Here is a 26,566-nt window from a genome sequence, read left to right as displayed (position 1 = left end):
AAATTACTTACATATACCGATAATTATATGATTAGAATTCTTGAATCTATCCACTAAGTTGATATTTTGGTGATAGTAGTGGATCTACTGCTGAGTGAAGTTGATGGACCATCTGTGTTCACATGGTTGCCTATTGTTTTCTGTAACTTGTTCAGATCTATTGCATCAACATCAGAAATATATGAAATATCTGAAATTTTTGCAGGCAGGCTGTTCTTCTGGTTCATCGATTTTCATTCCATACGAGCATCAAGAAGGGTACAGTTAGAACACCTGGGTTGTCAGATTTTGGAACCCTGGTCATAGGTCACTGAATTCTGTAAATGCTTATAGACGAAAATACAAAGAAAGCTATGCACTTTACGCAAGAAATTGGAATATCCTCTTAACTTCAAGACAGCAGCTCATAGAAGAGCTTGAAATATTTATTTAAACTCATGAGATTGGTCAAGGCAATGTAGCTCCTCGAGTTGGAAAGGGTTTGATAAGTTTCTATCCCAGCACTATCCTGCAGGTGTCTAGAGTGAACAATGGTGCGTTCCTGTATGGCATCCCTTCTGTGAGCAAATTATACAAGAAGGCTGCTTTAAAATGCTATATTGGAAAGAGGAGATATGCGTCTTGCCTAGTTTCCGGGGTAGATATCAGGCAGATGAAATCATATAAGCAGAATTTTTGATCCATGACGATTCCGTTAAATCAGGAATAATCAAGAGTTAGCAGTTTCTTTGGCTTATCAGAGTTTCACTAGCAGTTTATCCCCACTTGAATTTTTTTTTTTTTTTTTTAACCTACTTGATCTTGTAATATACCAAAGGTTATCCCCACCTCTCTTTTTTTTTTGGTTGACAAAACCCACTTGATTTTTTAATATACAAAAAAAAAAGGCTTCCTTTATACACTAACATTAGATGCTTATCTCACACGCGCACACACACGAACGTATGTATGTGATTAGTGTTTTAAATATGAATTTTGTATTATTCTACTTATTTCATTTTATTCCGGAAATAGCTGGAGCCAGTAGAAATGACAAATTATCCTCAAAGTCCTTTTCCTGCGTCCAGACAAGTTTCCAAACCCAAAGGAAATCCCTCCCTTGCCACGCCTTCCAAATAATTGTTTAAATGGTATGAGGAACCCTGGTCGCATGTCCATATTTGCAAATGAGATTGAAACATGCCATATCATCAAGACAGCAATTCATCTACAAACTTGTAACGTTCGAAAAAAAAATATTGGATTGGTGAAGGCTGTGTAAATCCTCAGCAAGGGGTCTACAACGCAAAGCACATAAACCATGTCCTGTGTGGCACCATGTTCATGACCCAACTTATGAAGAAGAGGCTAAAAAATCTAAAAGTTCACCATTTTCATGACCCAGCTTATAAAAAAGAGGCTATGAATCTAAAAGTTCAAATCACATCCTATGGTATAGATATACATATAAACAGATCTACAATTAACCTGATATTTCACTGAAAAGCAAAACATTTAAATCTGCTTTGAGGGCCACGCTCTCCAACCTATGCTGAAGCAAGTAGTTTCAACTTTCAAGTACCTTAAAACAACTTTTCAGTAAAATCCTTTCGGCTGGTGAACATGCAAGCAAGCAAAAGTTCGAAAACCTAGTTCAAATAAAAATGATCACCAGAAAATTTTCAAGCAGCAGAAAGATGGAATTCTACTCCTCAAATAATACTTCAAAGCAGCAGACTCAATTTAAATAACACCTGGCTAGGAATGCATGGAACTCAACAGCTTGAGTGCCAGGGCTTCCACTCTGCTATAGATATAGAATCTGCACCGACACCCACGTTCTCTTTTCCCTTCTTCTCACCATCATCATCATCACTATCAAAATATATCTTTGATCTCTTGGGCTTTCCTTTTTCAGGAACATCTGATTCTGACAGACCATTCTCTGTGTCCTCTTCTTCACCTTCCCTCCATCTCTTCAGCTTTATCTTCTCCTTAGTTCGTCTATCATGCCAGAAGTTTGTCCTCTTTGTCCCGCTCTTTCATTTCTTCTCTCAGCTTTGCATATCGCTCTTTAACTGCAATCATGTATGAAAACTTTAAGTACTAGCTGCATGTGACAAATCATACATGTGTTACAGTATATTGAAAACTAAGCTAGTAATAGATTTGGCATTTAAACTATTATGAACATAAGAACTCACGCTCGATTGCACCTAAAAATCAAATGCTTGAAACATCTAAAAATATGACACAAGTGGAACATACCTTGATCAGGGTGAAAGGCCCCATCTCCACTATCCATATCAGCCAGGGCAGCTAGTGGGGGGATTACATTTCCCTCTTCATCATATTTGACCCTTGTTCCAAGTGGCCTGTGCACATTGATCTTCAGCTTCTTCTTTTTCAAGACCCTGGTGGCTAAACTGTAATAAGAAGCAATTCAATGTCAGCATGAGTGACGGTTAAATCAAAAACCAGATGCAAATTGAAAATGATTAAAGCTTCAGTGTCAAAAGGGGGCAAAATCAGCATACTCTGCTAGTTTGTTTCCCTCTGCATCTATCAAGGAGGTTTCCTTTGGCAAAAGGATATCATCATCTATTTCCGCATATGGTCTATCAGTACTCTGCATCTCTGTTCACAACCTTGGATCCATTCTCAAATCCATTCTCTCGTTCATGAACGGTTTCTATGGATGCTTTTTGTGTCGTCTGTTTCTGACTTATGAAGCAGATCTTTGGGGTCATGGGAAGACCCAAAGATGCAGCAAACTCTTCTATAGGCAATTTGGACACATCAAAGACCTCTTTGTCCCGCTGCAAATGCATAGACTTCAGGTACGTGACAAATGCCCTTTTGGCTAGATGCTGCATATCAGGATACTTAACCAGCAACGATGATAATAGCTCAGATATTGCTTGTAATTTTTCTGTTTTTGGTTGAAAACGATTTGCCAAAAAAAAAAAAAAAAACAAACAAACAAACCTTAGTCCCTCCTTGTAAGATATAAGCCTTTCCATTTTCTTTATATAATGAATTAGCTAGAACAAATATTTTCAATCATATATAAAATAATTGAAGTGTCAAATCCTTGCAGAAGTTGCCTATGGTTGTTGAGGATATTGGTGCATAATTTGGTAACGCAAAGCCTTTTAGACCAATCATCCAATAATTCAGGCTCCAGACACTAAATGCATATTAGCCAATAAAATTGGAACTGACTGGAACAGAGCTATTAACCTTTTTTAAGTGAATTGGTATTTTAGGTTCAACTGCTTGTAACTTTGTGAACATTTCCTTTTCTGATGGCGAGAGGAATAATACTGACTTTCCCTCACTGGTAAAGCGGGCAGTGCGGCCAACTCTGTGAATGTAACTGGAATATCTTCAGGGCAGTCAACCTGAAAGTACATAAAGCAATTACAAGACAATTCTCTTATAGCAGACAAAGCCAAAAAAATTGCTACTCACCTGGACCACCCAATCAACAGCTGGGAAATCGAGTCCTCTAGATGCCATATCAGTTGAAAAGAGAACGGAGGTTTTTTCACAAAACTCTAAATATACTGCCATCCTTACATTTTGCTTCATCCGTCCATGCACACATTTCAAAGGGATTCCAGGACAAAGCTTCTTGAATGCTTCGTAGACAAATTTAACCTATCGAGATCGAATAAAGCAGCACGTGAGAAAGTCAATCATAAAGGGGAATTTTCAAGATACAATAACTACAAAAAGAAATACATCAGCGATGTAAGTCAGAATTATGCATATGTTAACAAAAGCAAAGCAATATCATACATTAAAATGGATCAATCAGTGGCTAGCCTACAAAACCTTTGTTCATGTTATGGTTGCCATTCCATTCATATGGAGTGCTTTGCCACAGATGTTCTCCAACAAGTTGACAGGTAACCCCTCCAGCCTTTACATTCTACCTATATTGTGTCACATTGAATCATCACGGGACAATGAAGAATCATGCATCTCTTTAAGTATTCCATCACAAAACTCTCGATCCTACCAGCACTGAGACTCCATCTCTTAATTGGACACCTGCTACAACATTACCATACTGCTAGATATGTAGACAATATTACACAGCTGATAAAATGAACTACAGTACATAATTCTACACACTACCCTCGCCGAGACTCTTCATCTCTTCATTTGACACTCACTACAACATCGCTGCTGCCACTTATGTAGAAGATATTAGATAAAAAGAACAACAGAAAGGGATCGCCTCTAGCATGAATTTAAACTGAGCACCATTTCACCACCCCCCCTGTTGGAGCAAGATCCTGGCTCCTCCCACGGATCTTGGGTGCAGTGGAACCAGCAACGAACAGATCTGGAGACTTCTGGACTCAATCCAAGGCCCTTGACAAAATCAGCCTGATTGCTGTCTTCTTCGTCAGCCTTTCGTTCCAGATGAAGAACGCCTCTGAAATCACCTCTGAAAAATCCAAGATCTGGTACCCAACCAGATCAGGCCTGGACCGAGGTCTTCCAATTCGTAGATCTCGAATCGGGATGTTCTAGACAGGGAAGAAGGTAGATGGAGACAGACCTTGCAGATCTGTCCTGCTGCAGCCTTTCTTGTAGATCTGTTGATGGAGATCTCACCCGCACCTCAAACGACCTCAGATCAACTCCAGATCTGAGAGGAACTTGTATCAACCTCTTCTCAAGGGATTCCAGGTCCTGGACCTGATGCTTGGGCGGCTGCAAGAGAGGAGGGGAGCAATCTGGTTGGCGGCTGCAAGGGGGAAGGGGCTTGCGCCTCATTGCTTTTCTTTCCTTTTTAGGACCTGGCGGCAAGAAACCCTAGGGTTTCTTGCTCCTGAGGCGTGGAGAATTGCTGGAGAGAGAGGGAGAAGAGAGAGAGAGACTTGGGAAAGAGTTCTGTATTTTCTTGGCTCTAATCAAACCTATACACAGTACATGTATATATAAACACAGGATCAAGTGACCCAAACCCAAAACTTCCTTGACCAACTCTATGGGAGATTAGGTTAACCCAAGCCCATGTACACCCATGACTCGACCTAATCTCACCTATCCTGAGCCCAGACCTGGCCCAAAAAAAGTTGGTCCCTTGAGGCCCACATAACCTAGACCTCAAGAACCCGAAAGGCCCACAGCCTTTCAACCTAGGGCCCAACTAGCCCTAGAGCCTCCATGAAGCCCTCATGAATGATGGACCTGGGCCTTAGCCTTGGTCCCCTGGGCCTTGGGCACACCACCTGGATCACAACAATCTCCACCTTGGTGTCCCAAGGCCTCAACCAGCTCCACTCTGTCCATCAGCCGCATAGCTCAACACATCTCTGAAAGCTGTCCCATGAAAGTACCTTCGTAAGTGCATCAGCTGGGTTCTCCTTGGTGTGTACCTTTACCAGCTCCACCTCGCCATCCTCCACAAGCTCCCTGATCCGAAGATACCGAATGTCGATGTGCTTTGTCCTTGCATGATAGACTGAGTTCTGTGCTAGTAGAAGTGCACTCTGGCTGTCACACTGCACTCTAATGGCCTTCTGAGTAAGGCCCATCTCCGTCAACAAATCCTTCAGCCAAATTGCCTCCTTAGCTGCTTTTGTCAGCCCGATGTACTCTGCCTCTGTAGTGGATAGGGCCGTGATAGGCTGCAGACTCGATCTCCAAGAAATAGGACCTCCATACAGGCTAAAGATGAAGCCTGTCGTAGACCTCCGGGTATCCACATCTCCACCGAAGTCTGCATCTACATAACCGCCAATCAGCCCCTGAGCCTCCCTGGACATGTCAGAGTCCCACTGCACCTCCTCACTGTCCGTAGCAGATGCCAACTCCAACTGAACCCGCCAGGTATCTGAATATCCACTTCAGAGCTCTCCAGTGCTCCCTGCCAGGCTGCGCCATGAACCTACTAACCTGACTCACTGCATGAGCGATGTCTGGCCTACAATAGACCATCGCATACATCAAGCTCCCAACTCCTGAAGCATAAGGAACCTTCTCCATCTCCTGAGCCTCCACCTCAGTCTGTGGCGCCATGATCTTCGAGAGTTTGAAGTGACCGGCAAGTGGCAGCTCCACCGGCTTTGCTCCCTTCATCCCGAACCTCTCTAAGACCTTCTGTATGTAGCCCCTCTGAGATAGATGCAGCACCCTCCGAGCTCGATCTCTAAAAATCTCCATGCCTAGGATCTTCCTTGCAGGGCTCAAATCCTTCATCTCAAACTCCCGAGATAAGGATGCCTTCAGATCCTGCACAACCTTCCTACTCTTGCATGCTATAAGCATGTCATCCACATACAAGAGTAGAAACACCTTAGAACCATCCTCAAGAGACTGAACATAAACACAGGGATCAAACTCGCACCTGGAAAGTCCAATGCTGCGCACATAGGAGTCGAACCGCTTGTACCATTGCCTCGGCGACTGTTTCAGCCCGTACAGCGACTTCTGCAACAGACAAACCTTTCCCTCTAATCCTGGATCCTTGAAACCGGGTGGCTGCTCCATGTAAATCCTCTCCTCCAAATGCCCATGGAGGAACGCCGTCTTGACATCCATCTGCTCCAGCTCTAAATCCTGAGCTGCTACAATGCTCAGCAACACTCTGATGGAAGTATGTCTGACGACGGGAGAGAAGACCTCGCTGAAGTCGATGCCTTCCTTCTGGGAGTATCCCTTGGCCACTAACCTCGCTTTGAATCTGATACCTCCCTGCTCTGAAGGCCCTTCCTTACGACTGTAGACCCATTTGCAGCCAATGGGCCTCTTCCCCTGTGGCAACTGCACCAATCGCCACATTTGATTCTTGTGGAGAGACTGCATCTCCTCGGACATCGCCTGGACCCATCGCTCTCTGTCCTGGCTCTCAATAGCCTCCTGATACGTATATAGGTCTCCATTCGCTGTCACCAGGGCATATGACAGCGTCTCCTCGAAGCCATATCGGTCCGGTTGCCTGATGGTCCTCTTGGGCTTGTGTAGGGCAACACCGATATCAGTCTTTAGTCCAGCTCGCTCCTGCTGGACCTCTCCGCCTCGATCATCCGTCCGAGTCCTCTCCACCTGTGGAGACACCTTAGGTAGGTGCTCCACCTGAATGTCATGTCCTCCTGAAGTACCTGCAAGAGGCAAAATCAAAGAGGTAAACTGTCCAGCAGCGCCCTGCTGGACCTCCTCCTGCTCCTGCTGCTCCTCCATGCCTGCTCGCCTCCGTAGGACTGACTCCTCATCAAAAGTCACATCCCGACTAATGATGACCTTCTTTTCCAAGGGATCCCACAGCCTGTATCCCTTGACTCCTCGCGGATAGCCTAGAAACACCGCCTTGCGTGATCTGGCATCTAGCTTGCTCCGCTCACCAGCTCCAATGTGCACATAGGCCGTGCACCCAAATACCCGTAGATGGCCCAGCCCAACTGTCCTCCCAGACCACACCTCCTCTGGAAGCCTGCCATCCAACCTGGTGTGAGATGACCGATTGACCAAGTAACCCGCTACGTCTACTGTGTCAACCCAGAACTCCTTTGGAAGCCCTGCCTGCAGCCTCATGCATCGTGCCTTTTCCAGAAGTGTTCTGTTCATCCTCTCGGCCACCCCATTCTGCTGTGGAGTCCCCTTAACTGAGAAGTGTCTCCTGATCCCACACTCCTCACAGTAGTCCTGGAACTCTCTGCTGGTGTACTCTCCGTCATTGTCTGACCTCAGATACTTCAAGCTCCTCCCCTACTCCTCCACCTCAGCTCTCCAGATCTTGAACTTGGTGAAGACCTCTGACTTCTCTCTCATGAAGTAAATCCAGAGTTTTCTTGAGAAATCATCAATCAGGGTCATGAAGTATCTGGCCCCATTCCTAGCTAAAACTGGGGCTGGTCCCCACACATCCGTGTGTACTAACTCCAGAGGGGCTGCACTGCGGGCTGTACTGATGTTGAACTGAACTCTCCTCGCTTTCCCATCTGGCAAGGCTCATAGATCTCCCCTATAGCACCATCCTCCAGATCAGAGATGAGTCCTCTCCTGCTCAACTCCCTCAGCCCCTGTCACCCATGTGGCCTAGGCGGTAGTGCCACATCCTGTAAGTCCCCTGCTGGTCCTGTGCTGCAGCTGCTGCATCAGACTCTCCGGTCACCACAGATCCCTCCATGCGATAGAGGTTATTGTCCAACCTCCTGCCTCTCATCACTACCATAGCTCCATTGGAGATGTTCAGTACTCCGCTTCTAGCCCTACTGCTGAAGCTGTATCCACTGCGCTCCAAGTAGCCTAGTGACACCAGATTCTTTTCCAGCTAAGGGATGTGCTTTACATTTGTCAATGTCCTCACAATCCCATCAAACATCCTCACCCTGACTGTCCCTATCCCAGCCACCTTGCAAGGATGATTGTAGTCTAGAGTCATTGATCCCTCATCTGTCTTGGTGTATGTCGCAAACCAAGACCTGTGTGGTGTGTAGTGATGTGAGCACGCAGAGTCTAGTGTCCACTCCCCTGTGTAATGCCTGTGACCATCTGATACCACAAGTAGATCATCCTCCACCTACTGCCCAGCAACTGCACTCACTGATTCTGAGCCACTTCTTTCTCCCTTCTTGCTCTTCCATAGTGGACATTCTCGCTTGAAGTGCCCGAACTCGTTGCACTTGAAGCATTTCACCTCTTTCTTTCCCTTCCTGGACTTGGACTGCCCCATGGACTTGCTTCTGCCTCTGCCTCTACCTGTCCTCTCCCCTACTGCCAAACCCTCCTGGGGAGCCTGATCTTTGGTCAACTTTTCCCTCTGCTCATTAGACCTCAGCACCGAGACCATGTCCTCATATTCCAGAGTCTCCTTGCCGTAGAGCAGTGTAGTCACCAAAGAGTCATATGATCCTGGTAGTGAACACAAAAGCAACAGGGACTTGTCCTCCTCATCCAGCTTCACCCCGATATTCATCAACTCCGTGCATAACAGGTCGAACCTCTGAAGGTGGCCAATCACATCAGATCCCTCCTGCATCCGAAAACTGTACAACCTCTTCTTCAGCATCAGCTTGTTGCATATATTCTTCCCCATATATATGGTGTGCAACTTCGACCAAAGGCCCTTCGGGGTCTTTTCTTCCAGCACCGAATACAACGCCGCATCCGTCAAACATCCTCTGATCACCAGCATGCTTTCTTCTCCAACGATGCCCACTGTCTATCTGTCATTCCCTCAGGCTTCTCATCCAAAGCCTGATCCAGATCTGCTTGCACCAGAAGATCCTCCACTCGGATTTTCCACATGGAAAAATTCTCCTTGCCATCAAACTTCTCGACATCGACCTTCATATTGCAGCCCATGACTGGATCCAAGCCAAACAAGCAATATAAAATCAAGAAGTGTAGAATATACCTTGATGATACCTTGCTGAAAGTTTTCAGCACTTAGGATCTTCAACTTCTCGTGCTTGGAACCGCTTCCTCACCATCGTGGCTCTGATACCAACTATTGGAGCACGATCCCGGCTCCTCCCACGGACCTTGGGTGCAGCGGAACCAGCAACGAACAGATCTGGAGACTTCTGGACTCGATCCAAGGCCCTTGACGAAATCAGCCGGTTGCTGTCTTCTTCGTCAGCCTTTCGTTCCAGATGAAGAACGCCTCTGAAATCACCTCTGAAAAATCCAAGATCTGGTACCCAACCAGATCAGGCCTGGATCGAGGTCTTCCAATTCGTAAATCTTGAATCGGGATGTTCTAGATAGGGAAGAAGGTAGATGGAGACAGACCTTGCAGATCTGTCCTATTGCAGCCTTTCTTGTTGATCTGTTGATGGAGATCTCACCCGCACCTCAAACGACCTCAGATCAACTCCAGATCTGAGAGGAACTTGTATCAACCTCTTCTCAAGGGATTTCAGATCCTGGACCTGATGCTTGGGCGGCTGCAAGAGAGGAGGGGAGCAATCTGGTTGGCGGCTGCAAGGGGGAAGGGGCTTGCGCCTCATTGCTTTTCTTTCCTTTTTAGGACCTGGCGGCAAGAAACCCTAGGGTTTCTTGCTCCTGGGGTGTGGAGAATATCTGGAGAGAGAGGGAGAAGAGAGAGAGAGACTTGGGAGAAAGAGTTCTGTATTTTTTTGGCTCTAATCAAACCTATATACAGTACATATATATATAAACACAGGGTCGAGTGACCCAAACCCAAAACTCCCTTGACCAACTCTATGGGAGATTAGGTTAACCCAAGCCCATGTACACCCATGACTCGACCTAATCTCACCTATCCTGGGCCCAGACCTGGCCCATAAAGAGTTGGTCCCTTGAGGCCCACATAACCTAGACCTCAAGAACCTGAAAGGCCCACAGCCTTTCAACCTAGGGCCCAACTAGCCCTAGAGCCTCCATGAAGCCCTCATGAATGATGGACCTTGGCCTTAGCCTTGGTCCCCTGGGCCTTGGGCACACCACCTGGATCACAACACCCCCCCCCAAACCAATTGTTGCCTTCTCTCTTTAAAGGTATTTATCATGTAAAAGCATGCCAAGCATGTGATGCATGGTTCATTTCAAGCTATAATGTAACCAACAAAATCCTAGCAGAACCATCAAAACCTTTGTCTCGGCAATAGTGATTGTTCCCAAGACATGTTATTTTGACTGACAGATCTCCTAAGAAAATACAATAGAAGACTATGACGGATTGTATTTTCTATTGCATACGTGTCGCAACTTTCCTCAGCTTTCCTACTCAACAACAAGAAGCCGAATCAGCATCTTTTGAACCATCAACATGATCCGATCGGGAAGAATGAAAGTAGGGATCAAGTCCCTTTTTCTTTCTCTTTTATTTTTTTAATTGATTAAAAAAGAGGTACATATCCTCTATTTTTAGTAATGAGGTCCATCCTAACATAAATTGGGTCAAATTCCTCTTCTAGTTCTAAAAGAACTTTTTTACCTAGAATAGATATATTTAGTAGAAATATTCTGAAAAAAGCTAAAACTCTTCAAGAGGTGGATCTCAACTTTTACATCAACTCTGTCTTCTTTCACTCCATCAATTCTTCTCAGATTGGATGCTACGCTCGGTCAAAGTCTTACTCAAAAAAAAAAAATTAAGTTGACCAATCCATTTCAGGACCAGACAAAAGAATTTTGTCCTGATAGCTAGGGGTGCCACCTCCTTAACACGATGATGTAATGTCGTAGATTTTGAAAAACTATCCAATTTTAGAAAAAAGATCATCAAAATCAGACGTCGTATGACCAAATTATGGCTTTTGAAAGTTTGGCTTGCAAATTAGCTTCCCAATATGGTGGGTCTTGCTCTTGGGCCCTATCCAGTCCTATCCATAGCAACCAAAATGGTCCACATCGAGTTCAGGATCTCTTGGATCACAACATATTAGAAGTCCAGTCTAATTAAGGAAAAATTACCTGATCAAGTGCAGGTCCTATCAAGAAGATAACACTAGGTTGTATCAGATCTTGGATCCATACCGAGAATAGAGACAAGACCAATTGTTGGTAAATAACAGGAGCTAAGGGTGAGGGTAAGCTAAGCATAGCACCCCCACCAAGCATCTATCAAGACATCAAATGGGATTTTGACATTATTGACAAAGGACAAAAAGCAGGAAAGGACCTTCTCAGCTCCCCATGTTCTTATCTTGCTTCTTCCACTCCAAAAAATAAAAGGATTAGGAACATTCTGTTAGTAGTGTTATTAAAATCGTACCTAATAAAAATAAATAGAGTCGTTTGTTACCGTTCCTATTGCATAATTTTTAGGCACGTTTTTTTTCATTCCAATAAACACTTATAGGAATGTTATCATAAAATCACTCTTAGATATAAATGGGAACAATTAGAAACGTTTCTATATACCAATTTAGGAACATTTGAATAAAAAAGTTTTCATATATCTTGTTCAATTTTTTTGCTCCTAAAATTCTTTCAAAATTTATGAATTTATTTTTTTCTCTATTTATGAATTCATGTCTGAATAGACTATCATGATGTGGCATGCTCCTTTGATCTATCTCATCTACTTTTTTTCGAAAGAATTTTCTGGAATCAAGATATTATTGTTGTCAAATCAATATGAATTGCTTAAATTTTACTGATAGCAACTGTTACCCATAATTAGGTTCTCACCGTAAAAAAGCTATGTACAAAGAATATTATAATAGAGTTGATATTTGTTGAACCTAGACATATATATATATATATACTAACAAATTAAAAAAATATTATAATAGAGAATTGACGCTTGTTGAATCTGTATGTATGTATATATATATATACTAAAAAGTAAAAGAGGGAATCAAACTTATATAGATAGAAAAAAAATGGTACATTCTGATACTGATGAGCCGTACGTTGTCCACTTTGTTTTTCTTGCCATCTTTAAAGATGGCAATTGACACGAGTGCAAATCAGGGGCAAGTGGCATTCGCATGAGTGCAAATCAAATAGCTAGACGCCCTCTTTAATAAATTCTCTCCCAGCGCCTCCTATTTCTATTAAAGCAATATCTTTATCCCCTGATCCCATGCAACAGAAAACGGGAAAAAAAAAATATATCTGATCTCCCATGATCGCACGCCATAATCGCACGCCTGTTTTCCAAAAAAATAAAAATCCTTTCTAGTGCCCCATGATTGCACGCCTCCTCACGTTCCCCAGGGAAAAAAAAATTCTTCTCTCCTCTCTCTCGCGCCTCCTCGTGTGCCCTTCCTCCTCTTGCGCGCTGCTCCTTGCGTTCCCCTTCTCCCACGAAAAAAAAACATTTCTTCCTTTTTCTCTCGTGCGTCTTCTCCTATACCCACCCTTCTCTCTCATGTGCCTACTCGCATTCTCTCTTCTACCACTGAAAAAATTTAAAAATCCTGTCACACGTCTTTTTGTGTCTGTGGATCTCAAAAATCTCTGCTTTGCCTTCTCTGTTCGGTACATTCCTAATCTTTTTACTTTCTATCTTGTCTATGTGCTTTTATATTTTTTTGTTGGATTGGTGGGCTATAGTTTTTTATTTTTTTTATGGCTTTTCAAATTTTCTTGTTCTTCTTTGATTAATATTTTATTTTGGATGAGTTGGAAAGGATTATTGTAGTCTTCCTTCGAAAAAAGTTAGCATGATGATTTTAATTATCACTAATCTTGCCTTTTTCTTTTAATATTAGTCATGTTGGTGGTCCTCACTTTTTCCATTTGCGTAGAATGATAGAAACTGACAGTTCGTGCTACCACTTTGAGTAGGTTTATGAAGGAATGACCCTTGTGTCATACACGAAAGAAAAAATCTTTGTTAATTTGACAGTCAAAACCATTTTTTCATTAATAATTATTCATAAATAAATTCGAGTGGATGCGATGAATCTATAGTTAACTTGAATCTAACATTGGTCCAACATTTAATGTTATCGTACAAACGAGGGATAAGTTCTCGGGTCAAGAAATAGACTTGACATACTAGTGCTTTCTTAATATATAATTGTTTAAATTAATTTCTTTAGAAATAGTAATTGTTCAAATTTATCAAAGGAGAGCAATCTACTTAAAAAAACAAAAAAAATGAGAAACAAATGAAATAGTAAGACTATTCAAGTGTAAAGTTTGATATATACTCATTATTTTCAATTCAAAATAGATAGAACGTCCTTAAACTAGAAGGTCTGAGAGAAACAGATGAACTTCCACATATCAAAAAGAAAAATATCTATGATAGAAAGTGTCTCTTTTCAATTATCATCTTTAAAATATCCAGTTGTTTTCTGTTCTGTCATGATGGTTATATGGTGGGTGTTCTACATAGTTTTGAATAATAATCATATATATTTTTAAATAATAATTGCAAGGCAACTCAAACCAAGTTCATTCTTGCTAACTGGAAGTGGCTAAGCGACAGATAATATTAGATCAAAAAAGCTTGGCACAGAAATTGCAACTCGCATAATTATTTGGGATGCATGACACCACCATCCTCGTAGTTCAATCCTCAGAAATCCTTGGTTATATTGCATTTTAAACTCCATAAAAACATATAATAACACATGCAAGTACAGCATTCCACAGGCAATACACATTATTTTACTAAATGTGAATGGTCAAAGATCTTTTGACCGTCAAGCAGGCAATGCATCAACTTGACATTCTTTCTTATCTAAATGGACTTGTTCTTATTATGTGGTCTGTTTGCCTCGATTTGGTGTTATACCAAATCAACATTTTGATCAAGTTTCTGATTTGTTACTTGAATTCATTAGTCTATGATTGTATTGTCATTATTTGCTTCCTTTGCCATATCATTCTAGCTTTCATTATCATAATAATTATGCACTATTTTTGCCACCATAATCCTTACCTTTGCTATTCTTATTCTGCTATTTCTAATTCCATTATAATCCTTACAAAACTGGGCCATGCATCCCCATCTTATTTCTAATATTTATCAATGCTTGACATTTTACATAGGTAATGGCATCTAATAAGAGTTGGATGCAAATACGTAATAGGCTATCTGATGAATATAAAGTAGGAATGGAAGAGTTTTTGAACTATGCTTTTGAATGCTCTACTGAGGGTGGTAAGATTCTATGTCCCTGCATCAAATGCAGAAATCATAAGTATTTGAATAAGAAGGATGTTAAGTTTCATTTGTTGAAGCATTGAATAATCTATGATTATACAACATGGACATTTCATGGGGAAGCTCCAAATATCATTGGTCGGCGTCAAAGGGAAGATCCATTAGATGCTTCTCAATCTGATGATATGATTGGATTGGTTAATGATATTTGGACTGCAGCTGAAATGGTTGAAAGTGTTCAAACTGAGAGAATTGAGACATCTGAAACTGAAGGAGAAGGTGTTGGATGGACACTTCTTTCTCCAAATTATTGCATGATGCACAAGAAAAGTTATTTCTAGAATCTGGATTATCAAGATTAGCTGCTATTGTGAAGCTTCTCCCCCTAAAAATAATGTATCGATGGAGTAATGCATCATTTGATGCATTAGTTGATTTTTTGGGAGAGTTAATTCCAAGTGCTAAGAAGGATATTCCTAATTCCTTTTACGGTTGTCAAAAGTATGTGTCTGATTTAGGATTAACATATGTTAAGTATGACGTATGCAAATATAATTATGTTGTCTATTGGGAGTCATTGATTGATGCACATTGTTGCCCTATTTGCGGATCATCTAGATGGAAGGACAGTGTTGAAACAACTGTAAAAAAAAATATCCCACACAAGGTGCTAAGATATTTTCCAATCAAGCCAAGATTACAAAGGTTGTACATGTCATCTGAGATTGCAGAACATATGAGGTCGCACTATAATAAGAGAGTAGATGATGGAGAAATGAGACATCCAGCTGATACACTAGCTTGGATTGAGACATCTGAAACTGAAGGAGAAGGTGTTGATGGACACTTCTTTCTCAAAATTATTGCATGATGCACAAGAAAAGTTATTTCTAGAATCTGGATTATCAAGATTAGCTGCTATTGTAAAGCTTCTCCTCCTAAAATTAATGTATCGATGGAGTAATGCATCATTTGATGCATTAGTTAATTTTTTGGGAGAGTTAATTCCAAGTGCTAAGAAGGATATTCCTAATTTCTTTTACAGTTGTCAAAAGTATGTGTCTGATTTAGGATTAACATATGTTAAGTATGACGTATGCAAATATAATTGTGTTGTCTATTGGGAGTCATTGATTGATGCACAGTGTTGCCCTGTTTGCGGATCATCTAGATCGAAGGACAGTGTTAAAATAACTGTAAGAAAAAATATCCCACACAAGGTGCTAAGATATTTTTCAATCAAGCCAAGATTACAAAAGTTGTACATGTCATCTGAGATTGCAGAACATATGAGGTTGCACTATAATAAGAGAGTAGATGATGGAGAAATGAGACATCCAGCTGATACACTAGCTTGAAAATCTTTTGATAATAAATATGTTGAATTTGCAAGAGATCCGCGTAATATTCGGTTGGGTATGGCAACAGATGGGTTCAATCCATTTGGACAAATGAGTTCTCAGCATAGCATTTGGCCTGTAATTTCTGTTCCATACAATCTTCCTCCATGGTTATGTATGAAACAACCTTACATCTTTCTCTCATTGTTAATACCAGGACCACATAGCCCAGGAATGAGCATTGATGTGTTTTTAAAACCTCTGATTAAGGATTTGGTTGATTTGTGGGTAAATGGAGTTGAAACATTTGATGCTTATACAAAGAATAACTTCAGTTTGCATGCAACTGTAATATGGATGATAAATGACTTTCCAGCATATGGAGATTTATCTGGTTGGTCTACTAAAGGATATATGGCATGTCCAATATGCCATAAAGATACATATAGTCGACGTTTGAATGGGACACGAAAAATATGTTACATGAGACATAGAAGGTTCCTGCCACAAGGCCATAAGTGGCGCAAGGATGCAGCTCATTTCGACGGAACTATTGAGAAAAGGGATAAGCCTAAACCATTGTCTGGTGTGGAGATTTTAGAGATGCTAGAAAATCTAAATCAACGCCCTTTTGGGAGGAATGTGAAAGCTAGATACAATCAATCCAATACTATTTTTAATTGGAAGAAGAAAAGTGTTCTTTTTGAGTTACCGTATTGGAAGAATTTGTTAATTCGTCATAACCTTGATATAATGCATATCGAAAAAAATGTTTGTGAGAATATTATGGGGACAATAATGAACATTGCTGGGAAGACAAAGGATACATTGAGTAGCCGTTTTGATCTAGTTGAAATGGGTATCAGACCTGAATTACATCCTATTATAAGAGGAGATAACGTATATATGCCTGCAACACGATATTGTCTATCTAATGAAGAGCAAGCAGCTATTTGTAGGATGTTAACGGGCCTCAAAACACCTGATGGGTTTGTTTCCAAATTAAGTAGATGTGTGAATGAAAAGGAGAGAGATTTTTGGTATGAAGAGTCATGATTGCCATGTGTTTATACAGCAATTATTACCACTTGCAGTGAGAAATTTTCTACCGAAAGAAGTTTGTGAACCTCTCATTACATTAAGCTTTTTCTTTAAAGACTTGTCTCGAAGACATTAAGTTTAGATGATCTTGATCGTCTTCAGAATGAAATTGTCTTAACACTTTGTAAGCTCGAAATGGTATTTCCTCCATTTTTTGATGTGATGGTACATTTAGTGGTACATCTTGCTGAAGAGGCGAAAGTATCTGGACCTGTACAATATAGATGGATGTATCCCATTGAAAGGTATATAAGGAACTTGAAGTTGACGATGAGAAATAAAGCACGACCAGAGAGATCGATTGTAGAATAATATATTGCTGATGAATATTTGACATTCTGCTCAATGTATTTGAAGGACATCGAGACTAAGTTCAATCGTCCTTCTAGATACAATGATAATAGTAATGATCATTCTTGCCATGCCTCAGAAATATTTTCTTCACTAGGAAATCCAGTAGGAGCTGTAAAATTCAAGACTTTAACACATGATGAGTGGCATAAGGTGCAATTATATGTGCTAAACAACACTGTTGGCATTAATAGCTTCATTGAGTAAGTTTTTTATCAATCATATTTTTCAAATACTTAATTTTTTAAATTGATGATATGCTGTAACCAGTATAGTGAAATTTATATGTTTGTTGATTTGTACATAGATTATATAAAAGCACATTGCCGAGCATGAGTCATCCTCAATTTATGAAAAGATATAACGCTGAATTTTCTGATTGGTTTCATAACCATGTAAGTATTGAAGGGATAAGTTTTAAGTACTAGATTTCAGTAGATGCACCAACCTAACTATTAAAATGTAATGTTTCTCAGGTTGATGAATTCATCGACAAGCTGATATCTCCGATGATCTTTTTTCTTTGGCTTCGGGTCCATCATTTACTTCCAAGATGTACCATAGGTTTGATATCAATGGTTATCGTTTTCATACATTTTTAAGGGATCAAAGCATGGGATCTCAAAGTTCAGGAGTACTTTGTAGGGGAGACAATAATTCTATGGAAAAAGAGTATTATGGAGTCATTGATGAAATTTGAGAGCTGACTTATCTTGGATCAAAATATATATATCTTTTTAAGTGTGAGTGGTATGATGTCCAACATCTAGGGTCTGGATATAAAGTTGATAAGTTTGGGATTATAAATGTTAATGTCAATAAGCATTTAAATACAACTGATCTATTTATCTTGGTTCGGTAAGGAGAACAAATATTTTATATTTCAGATCCTATCGATTCTAATTGGGCAGTTGTAATAAAAACAAAACCAAGGAATGTCTACAATATTCTTTGAGTGGAAATAACATAAATGCTGACAACGCAGAGATTGAGGAGGCCTATCAAGAAGAGGGTGTAGATGCTGGACACATCAATCAATCATTAGACAAAGATGACAATATTGGCACACTTAGTAGGGATGAATTGCTAGTGAGGAAGTGCCATTTTCACTAGCCAAAGAGATTGAAGATCGTATTGCTCGTCCTTCTGAATTTGAAGATGACATATCTGATGATAGTAATGAAATTGGGATGGAGGATGCAGACAACCATTATCAACTGAAACAGAAATATGCCTTATAGAATCAGAATAAATTTATTACAATTTTTTCTGATTAGTTTAAACAGGTGTGTAATTATGAAATCTTATACTAATTTTATGTCTTTGCTTGTCTATTATATAACAAGTATTCAACTAAAGAATCATAAAAATTTATATCATTTTATGCCTTTGGATTTAACTAATTTTATATCTTTGCCTCTTGTTACAGAAATGGCTCCAAAACGTAAAGGCATTCTACATACTATTCCTATGGCCTTACAGGACGACGATGATATAGCAGTGAGACAACAAGATAGCACATGGAGGTCAACAAGACAACATGGCATTACATTTAGATCGGAAGGTCAAACTTCTACTGTGCAATCACCATCTCAAGTTCCAACTGGACACACATCTAGCACACAGGTATTTGACTTTACATGTTCTACTCCAATGAAGAGACAGTTAATAATTTATATATTTTTTTGTTAAATATACATATATCTTTATATGATATAATAATTTGAGTTATTGAGCATGTGGCAGCAAAGTGAGATTTGAGATCAACTTTATATTCTGCATTCATGATTCATTTATTCTTTAGTTTTCAACTTTCTAAACTCAAAGGATTAGAAATAACAGGAGCCAGAGCTGGCCAACCAGTGTACATCTCAGAAAAAGAAGTCTAAACGTGGTACTTATAAGGCAATTAATTTGGACTTAATAACAAATGGAGGTGAGAACAAACTAGTGGTAACAATACCACCTGAAGACTTTACTGCTCCTGTAGGAAAGAATGCGAAGTACTTGGGCAACTACCTTGGCAAAATTGTGAGAGATTATACTCGTGCTCCAATTGGGATCTGATTGTCTGCTAAAAAAGGGAAAGAGGATATGATGTGGACAGAAATCATGGTAAGAAGAAGTCCATATCTTTAATTATATTGCTTTATTATTTTATTTTTTTACACCATTATGTTTGTTTGAATAAGCTTACCATTCCGTTTAAATTTCTCCTATTTATACAAGTTTTTTGTTTACATTACAGAAATATTTTGTGGTTAGTTCAGAAAGTCCTCCGAAGTTCAAAATTTTGAAAGAAAAAGATGACATGACCCCTGATACACCAGAGGTAAAGCAAGAAAAATTTCGCAATCATTGCTTTAGGAGTATGGGTGCAAGCTTTTGTCGGTGGAAGTGTAGGCTCTATCGTGAGCATTACTTACTATTCGAAACAGCTGAAGAGCGGCGAGCTGCAGTACCTGAAGGGATGGCACCTAACTTATGGTACAAATTCATTGAAGAGAATGAGAAAGAGGATTTTTATATCAAATCTGAGAAAGCATCTAAAAGTCGGTCCAATCAAGTAATCATATCAACCACTGGATCAAAATCATTTTGTCAAAAGGAGTATGAAATAGTAAGCTGTTCAAGTTATTATATTATATCAGGTCTGAGTTTACATATTTAATTGTCTCTTAATTTTTTTCTTATGGACATGTGATAGATGGATCCTGAGACTGGTGAGATGGCTGATCCCTGTGATGTATGGGAGGTAGAGCATCGAACAAAAAAGAATGCATCAGGATATTATGACCCAAAATCGAAGGAAGTATATGTAAGATTTTTAGAAAGTATATGTAAGATTTTCAGGAAGTATATGTAAGATTACATCTACTTGACACAGTTAACCTTGAATCTTATTTCTAGGAAAAGCTAAAGGAGTTTGGATCCCAACCCACACAAGAAGGTGAGAGACCTTTACATAAAGATGAGATATATGCATGCGTCTTAGGAACTCGACCAAACTTATCTCGTGGAAGAGGGGCTGGTTATAAGTCAACTGTGATTGAGACTTCAAAGACCATTCGCATATCACGTGAAGAGTGAAAATCTATGAAGAAAAAATGTGCAGATATGCAAACAAAGTTACAAAAGATGAAAGTGGTTGAGGGGAAGCTAACAGAAATGGCAAGCTTGAAAGAGAGGTTACAACACATGGAAGAAATGATGGCTCACTTCCTATTGCATGGAAGGGTTAACCCTCCATCAAATGAATCAAATAAAGTTGATGATGATGAAACACAAGCACCGAATGATTATGAAGGTGATCCTATGGAGGTAAGTGAATGAATTAGTTTCTTTTCATATTCTTTTTATTTAAGTTGGCTAACATGATTAATTAGTTATACACTATCGGTGTTATGTCTCTAATTTAATTGTTACTTGTTGTTTGCTATTCTTTTAGGTGACTGTCAATTCTCAATCAGAAACTCCATTTTCTGATTTGTTAGTTTTTGCTATTAATAGTAATATATAAAAATTATTTATTTCATCTTTTTTTAATTTTTGTTTCATTTATATCATTAAATATGACACAATATCAAACTCCCCTTTTTCAGAGCTGCCTGACATACGAAAATGGTTTCCAAGTTATGTGTATGAGTCATCGATTTTGAGCCAATCCGATGATTTAGTTAATGTTGTTGTAACTCTAAGAAAATATTTGAAAAATATTCCTAAAGAGCTATAGAGATGGTTAGAAAAATATCTCTATTAATTTTGGGAATGTTCTTAATATGTTACCATCAAATCAATAGAGATATTTAATTAACGTTGTGGTAACTCTAAAGAAACATTTGAAAAATATTCCTAAAGAGCTATAGGGACAGTTTGAAAAACATCTTTATTAATTATGGGGAACGTTCTTAATACGTTACCATCAACCCAATGGAGACATTTAGTTAACATTGTTGGAAATATAAGGAAATATTTAAAAAATATTCCAAAAGAGCTATAGGGACGGATAAATAACATGACTAAAACTCGCATAGGAAACAATTTAGCATAACGTTCCAAAAATCCATTTAGGAACGGTATAAGCCGTTACCAAATGATTTCACTACAAACGGTCAAAAAACGTGCCCAATATATATAAATAACATTCCCAATCACTTTTAAGCATGTGGGTATAGCTAACGGACAAATAACATTCCTAGAAGCTTATGGGAATGGTTTACATATATTTTAAAATGTTGCTGGAACGTTTCTAAAGCCTTTATTTTTTGTAGTGTTCCCTTTTTCTTATTTCTTTTGCTATCTATACTATCAACTGCTCATCATAGTCCCACATTGACTGATTAAAGGAGCTCCACAAGGGTTTATTAGCCTAGCTGGTCCTCCACCCAGCAACTTAAGCTTTTGAGTTGTGAACCATGACAGGTGGTAACAAAGGTAGGCCCAATATGTGGGAGAACTCTTATTATTCATGTGGACCCCTCATTGGAGATATCAAGGTTGAGGAGGACCTTGTAAGGTCAAGGAGGACCTGGGCCATGGGTGCTCGCCCCCAACCCCAATAGGAGAAAAACATGATGATGGAGTCACGAGATTGGGTGGACCTGATAGTCATAGTCTCACATTGATTAATTATAGGGGTGCCACATGCATTTATTTGCCTAGTACAGTCCTCCCATTTTTTGGGCTAAGATGATGACATACTGCAGTTTAATTTCAAAAATCAGATAAACGCATTTCTTTATAATGACTCAGCCCGAGTTCTCGAATGTGTAAACTTTCACAATACAAAGACCCATGTCACATCAATTAGTTGCAAAAGTCAGATTTACTTAAAACACCTGTTGACTCAACACCACTTTTTGCATGGTCAATTAGTTTCTCAATGTTCATAACTCAGCACACATTCTAATCACCAATACCTTCAAGGGATCGTCAGCAAATTCCATTTGTTCTATTTTGCCTCCTCATTAGAACTCTAATTTCATAAAACAAGTTAAATAGCTAGTGATAAACATTAATTGGTGGTCTAGAAAGCATAGATACCAGTACGCGGTATGGGTACTTTATGGTACAAGTACACCGATACAGCAAAAATTGAAAAAAACACGATACGGATACGGTTAGATATTTTATATTTTTATTAATATTTGAATATATATAATATTTCAATATTAATAAAAATATATGAAAAAACTGAATCATACATATAATATTTGAATATTAATAAAATTAAATTCTCAAATCTCAACTAAATTTATAAAAATCATCATAAAAAACAAACAAACACTTACAATTAATGAAAAGAAAAAAACTAGCAGTCTAAATAAGTAAAAGAAATCAAAATAGCAAGTTTTTTTAATCAAATGATAATAGTTTCAGCTGCTTCATTCTCTGCATCATCAGCCAAAGCTTCTTCTTCACATCTGATTCATCAAGGAATAAACTTGTAGTCTCAAGAATGCAGAAATAAGAGTACTGGTGCTGCACCGAAAACATACCCGCATCGAAAATATACCCGATGTTGGTACCCGCCTATAATAGGAGTACCGGTGCTTCATAACTGGTGGTCCAGTAATTGCTCTTACAGCTTTTTTGAGTATTTAGCTCCCCGTATAAAGGCAAGAAGCAAGACATTGTGCCTTGTTCAACCTTTGAGACCACATATGATGCTGGACAAACATTGTTATTGAGTTTGCATGTTCTCTTGTTCCATCGTTCCATCAAATGAAAGTGTTACTCAAATAGACTATGTTCAAAATAATGATGCCAATTTTGTATACACTCTTTTGTTTCAGAATCAATGAGCTACATAGGAATTCTCAAAATCTGGGCTTATAACTTGCCATGAGTTAAGAATAGGAAACATGATTCAGTTAGAATGCACAATAGATTCCATGGAAGTGTAAATCTCACAAAATAGTAGATTCTGTTCAGCATAGCAAAAAGAAAAATACCAAAAAAATACTACTATTAAACCATACTTATGTGCATAGTTTTTTTTTTTCAAAAAAAAAATGTCTAAATTCTCTTATAGTTTTCTTGACTATTTAGCTTGTCCACAAAGGCAAGAAGCAAGATATTGCACTTTTTCCTGCCTCCAAGCCCAAATATGGGGCTTGGCAAGCATTGTTTCTGAATTTGTAAGTTGTCCTTACTTCTCTTGGTCCATTATTCCATCAAAATGCAAGTCTTTCAAGTAGACAATCCTCAACACAAATATGCCAATTCTGTATGTGCTCTTTGCTTCATAACGAATGAGCTACATAGGAAGTTTCAAACTATAGGTTTATAACTTTCCATGAGTTTTAAGCATGGGAAGGATTAAAAGAATTAGGGCCCACAAGATTTAATAAAACTGAATACTACATACCACACAATGGAAGCACAAGTTCCACGGAGATAGCAGATTCATTTCACTAATGCAAGATGCAGCATGCCAAAACATGTATAATTATTAATACGAAAACCATATTTACATGCATTTTAAAATAAGTGGTATAACTAAACATAGTGTATTACCTGCTTGCAGCTTGAAAGAAAGACAGGTATCTTTGAGTGAAGATTTGCTTTGATGAAGCTCCAGAGCATATTTAACTTCTGGTCAAGTGGAACTATCATAGCTATCTGTTTCAATCGTTCAGGTGTTGCTGTCACAGATTCTACATGCACACTGATATACTCTGGGTCTTTTAGACTGAGCCTTGCCAAGTCTTTAACTGACTTTGTTTGGGTTGCAGAGAAAAGTAAGTTTTGTCTTTGTTTTGGAAGTTGAGAGATGATTGCATCTAGTTCCATCTTAAAGCCCACATCAAGAATACGATCTGCCTCATCAAGAACCTAAACCTGTCTCCTAGCCAGGAAAATAAAACACGATCTACAAAATTTTTTTAATCCTTTATGCTGAATACAAGAACTATTTATATATTGACCTGGAGCTGCGAACATTCAAAATTTGGGGTCTCATCCATGTGCTGGAGGAGTCGACCAGGTTTACACACCAAAATGTTTAGACCATTAACACGTTGTTTCTCTTCATCAACATCTTTACGGCCACCAATTAAAAGACCTGCACTCAGACTTGGTGTTTCCCTACAAATTTCAACTCCTCAAAAAGTTGTCCAGCCAATTCTTTTGTAGGTGATATTATGATGCACCCAACACCATCTTGAGGAGCCCATCTTGCCCTGTATAACTTCTCTATAACCTATACAAGAAACAATATTGTTATTCATTTCCATCAAAAATTATTGGAAAAAGAAAAGAAACACCCTTCAAAAATGCAGATGCAAGTTGCAAAACATGGATAAGTTTCTAAAGTAGGTATCCATCAAATGTGAAAATCACTTAGACAGATGTATTATATTGGGCATTATTAGTCAACTTTTTTAGGCTAAAATACAGAAAAGGGATGGAAGGATTCAATGTACAGCTAACAGGCACTTGAGGTAGAGCATATGATTAAAAAGATGGAATTGTCATAACATACTGATATTTTGATGACTGAGAAAATCTATGAATTAGCATATGCTAGATTATTCATCAAACAAACAAGCATGAGAGGCCACCTTTTATATTAAAAGATAAAAGATCCACTAAAGGGAAAAAAGATAATAACAGAAACAAACCATATATTAGGCTCAGACAGTTATATCATCTTGAAAGTAAATGAGCAAGAAACCACCATCACCGTGCAACAAAATGTTCAAATAAAGGCTCAAATAGCTAATATGCCATCAACCAACAGTGCAAATCACTGTAACAGCTTTCCAACCCATACCAGCCGAACTCCAGACCAGAATAACAGAGACTAATAAGAAAAAACAATCTGCGATATTATGTACAAACCGTGTATTTGATTGGAAAAAAAAGTAAATTTTACAGTGATCCACTCCAATTATGCTAAAATTAACTTGATGCTACTACTCTGTTTAACCAATCTCGTTATCATCACGCAGTATAATACTAGAAACAACACTTCGGACCAATAGAAGATCATCAAATCTCCTTCACCAACTTGAAGTATAGCTAAACAAGAAATCTTGACCGCTTAATAGTTGAAATGACGTACCGGGATGATGAAAGCTAGGGTTTTTCCAGAGCCGGTCTTGGCGGCGCCGAGGATGTCGCGACCACACAAGGAGTGGGGCAACGACACTCGCTGGATCTCGCTCATCTCGGTGTACTTACGCGCCAGCCCGTCCTTGGTCTTCTGCGAGATGGGAAGCTGGCGGAAGAGCTTGCAGCCGGCGTACGGCGAGAAGCCGCCGCCGGGGATCCGACCGACTGGGGCGGTGGGGGGCGGCGGAGGGATGGAGAGGGTGTTTGTGCCACAGTCGGGTTTCATGGCTTTGATCCATGAGTCCAAAAGCTCGATCTCGCGCGCCTCCGAGAGCCGCCGCTGCTTGCTGGAAAAGGAATTCTTAAATTTGGAGCGCCGCATTACTAGGAGAAGGGGAAATCGAAGGTTTGAAACCGAAGGATAGAAGTTGTGAGGCGTAGCGAAGCGCGGATACCGTTTGAAACCGAAACTTCTCTTATATCGAGTCACAGACAAGGAAGGCTGTTCGCCTCCACTCTCCAAATATTTGTTTGAGATTGATTGTCAAGGCACAATCCGACTAAAATTTTATTTTTAATTGATTATTAATTTTAATAATTTTGATATTTTATTTTTAATATTATTTTATTTAATTATTTTTTAAAAATTATTAAAATTTATATTCTGATAAGTTTTTGATTTGCGTGGCCAAATACAAATGAAACTCCTATCCATGCAAGGGACCATGTAAGGGACCTTGATACGAAAAACTATGGAAAGGAAATGAAAAAATTGCATAGAAAGAAAAAAGAAGATATTTTTAAATATATAATTTTTTATGAGATTATTTTTATTTTTTAAAATAAATTAATTTTTTTAATTATTTATTTTTTAAAAAAATATAATTTTAATAAATATTTTTTATTTATTATTTATTTTTTGTCTCGATCTAATGCGTATAACATGCCATTCTACAATATTATGTATCTTTTTTAGCTCATCTATTATATATTATATATAATCAAAATAGAGCCACGGCTTGTATTGAGATCTCTATTCATCGTAAGACTCAATTTATATGGAACCTTTATATATATATATATATATATATACACATACATTGAGACTCAATTTATGTTGAACCCTAATAATATTATTAATGTAAATTTTTGTTTTGTGTAACAAAAATATTCTATTCTA

At 38.9% G+C, this 26,566-nt stretch overlaps 1 long non-coding RNA gene and 1 pseudogene across 2 annotated transcripts; one reads left to right on the top strand and one right to left on the bottom strand.

Annotated features, from left to right (window-relative positions):
- Positions 1–1,457: 1,457 nt before the first annotated feature.
- LOC105052005 (DEAD-box ATP-dependent RNA helicase 32-like) lies at positions 1,458–25,880 on the bottom strand (annotated as a pseudogene).
- LOC140851602 (uncharacterized) lies at positions 18,750–20,813 on the top strand. 2 transcript variants are annotated; one of them, XR_012134352.1, is made up of 4 exons: positions 18,750–18,892; positions 20,036–20,146; positions 20,239–20,649; positions 20,777–20,813. It is a non-coding gene; the product is annotated as an uncharacterized lncRNA (long non-coding RNA). The 2 variants fall into 2 exon arrangements; XR_012134351.1 differs by having other exon boundaries at positions 18,754–18,892; positions 20,239–20,790.
- Positions 25,881–26,566: the final 686 nt, after the last annotated feature.

This window comes from Elaeis guineensis, chromosome 9 (genome assembly GCF_000442705.2).
Source record: "Elaeis guineensis isolate ETL-2024a chromosome 9, EG11, whole genome shotgun sequence".
Classification (NCBI taxonomy): Eukaryota; Viridiplantae; Streptophyta; class Magnoliopsida; order Arecales; family Arecaceae; genus Elaeis; species Elaeis guineensis.
This window is presented reverse-complemented; position numbering and strand designations above follow the sequence as displayed.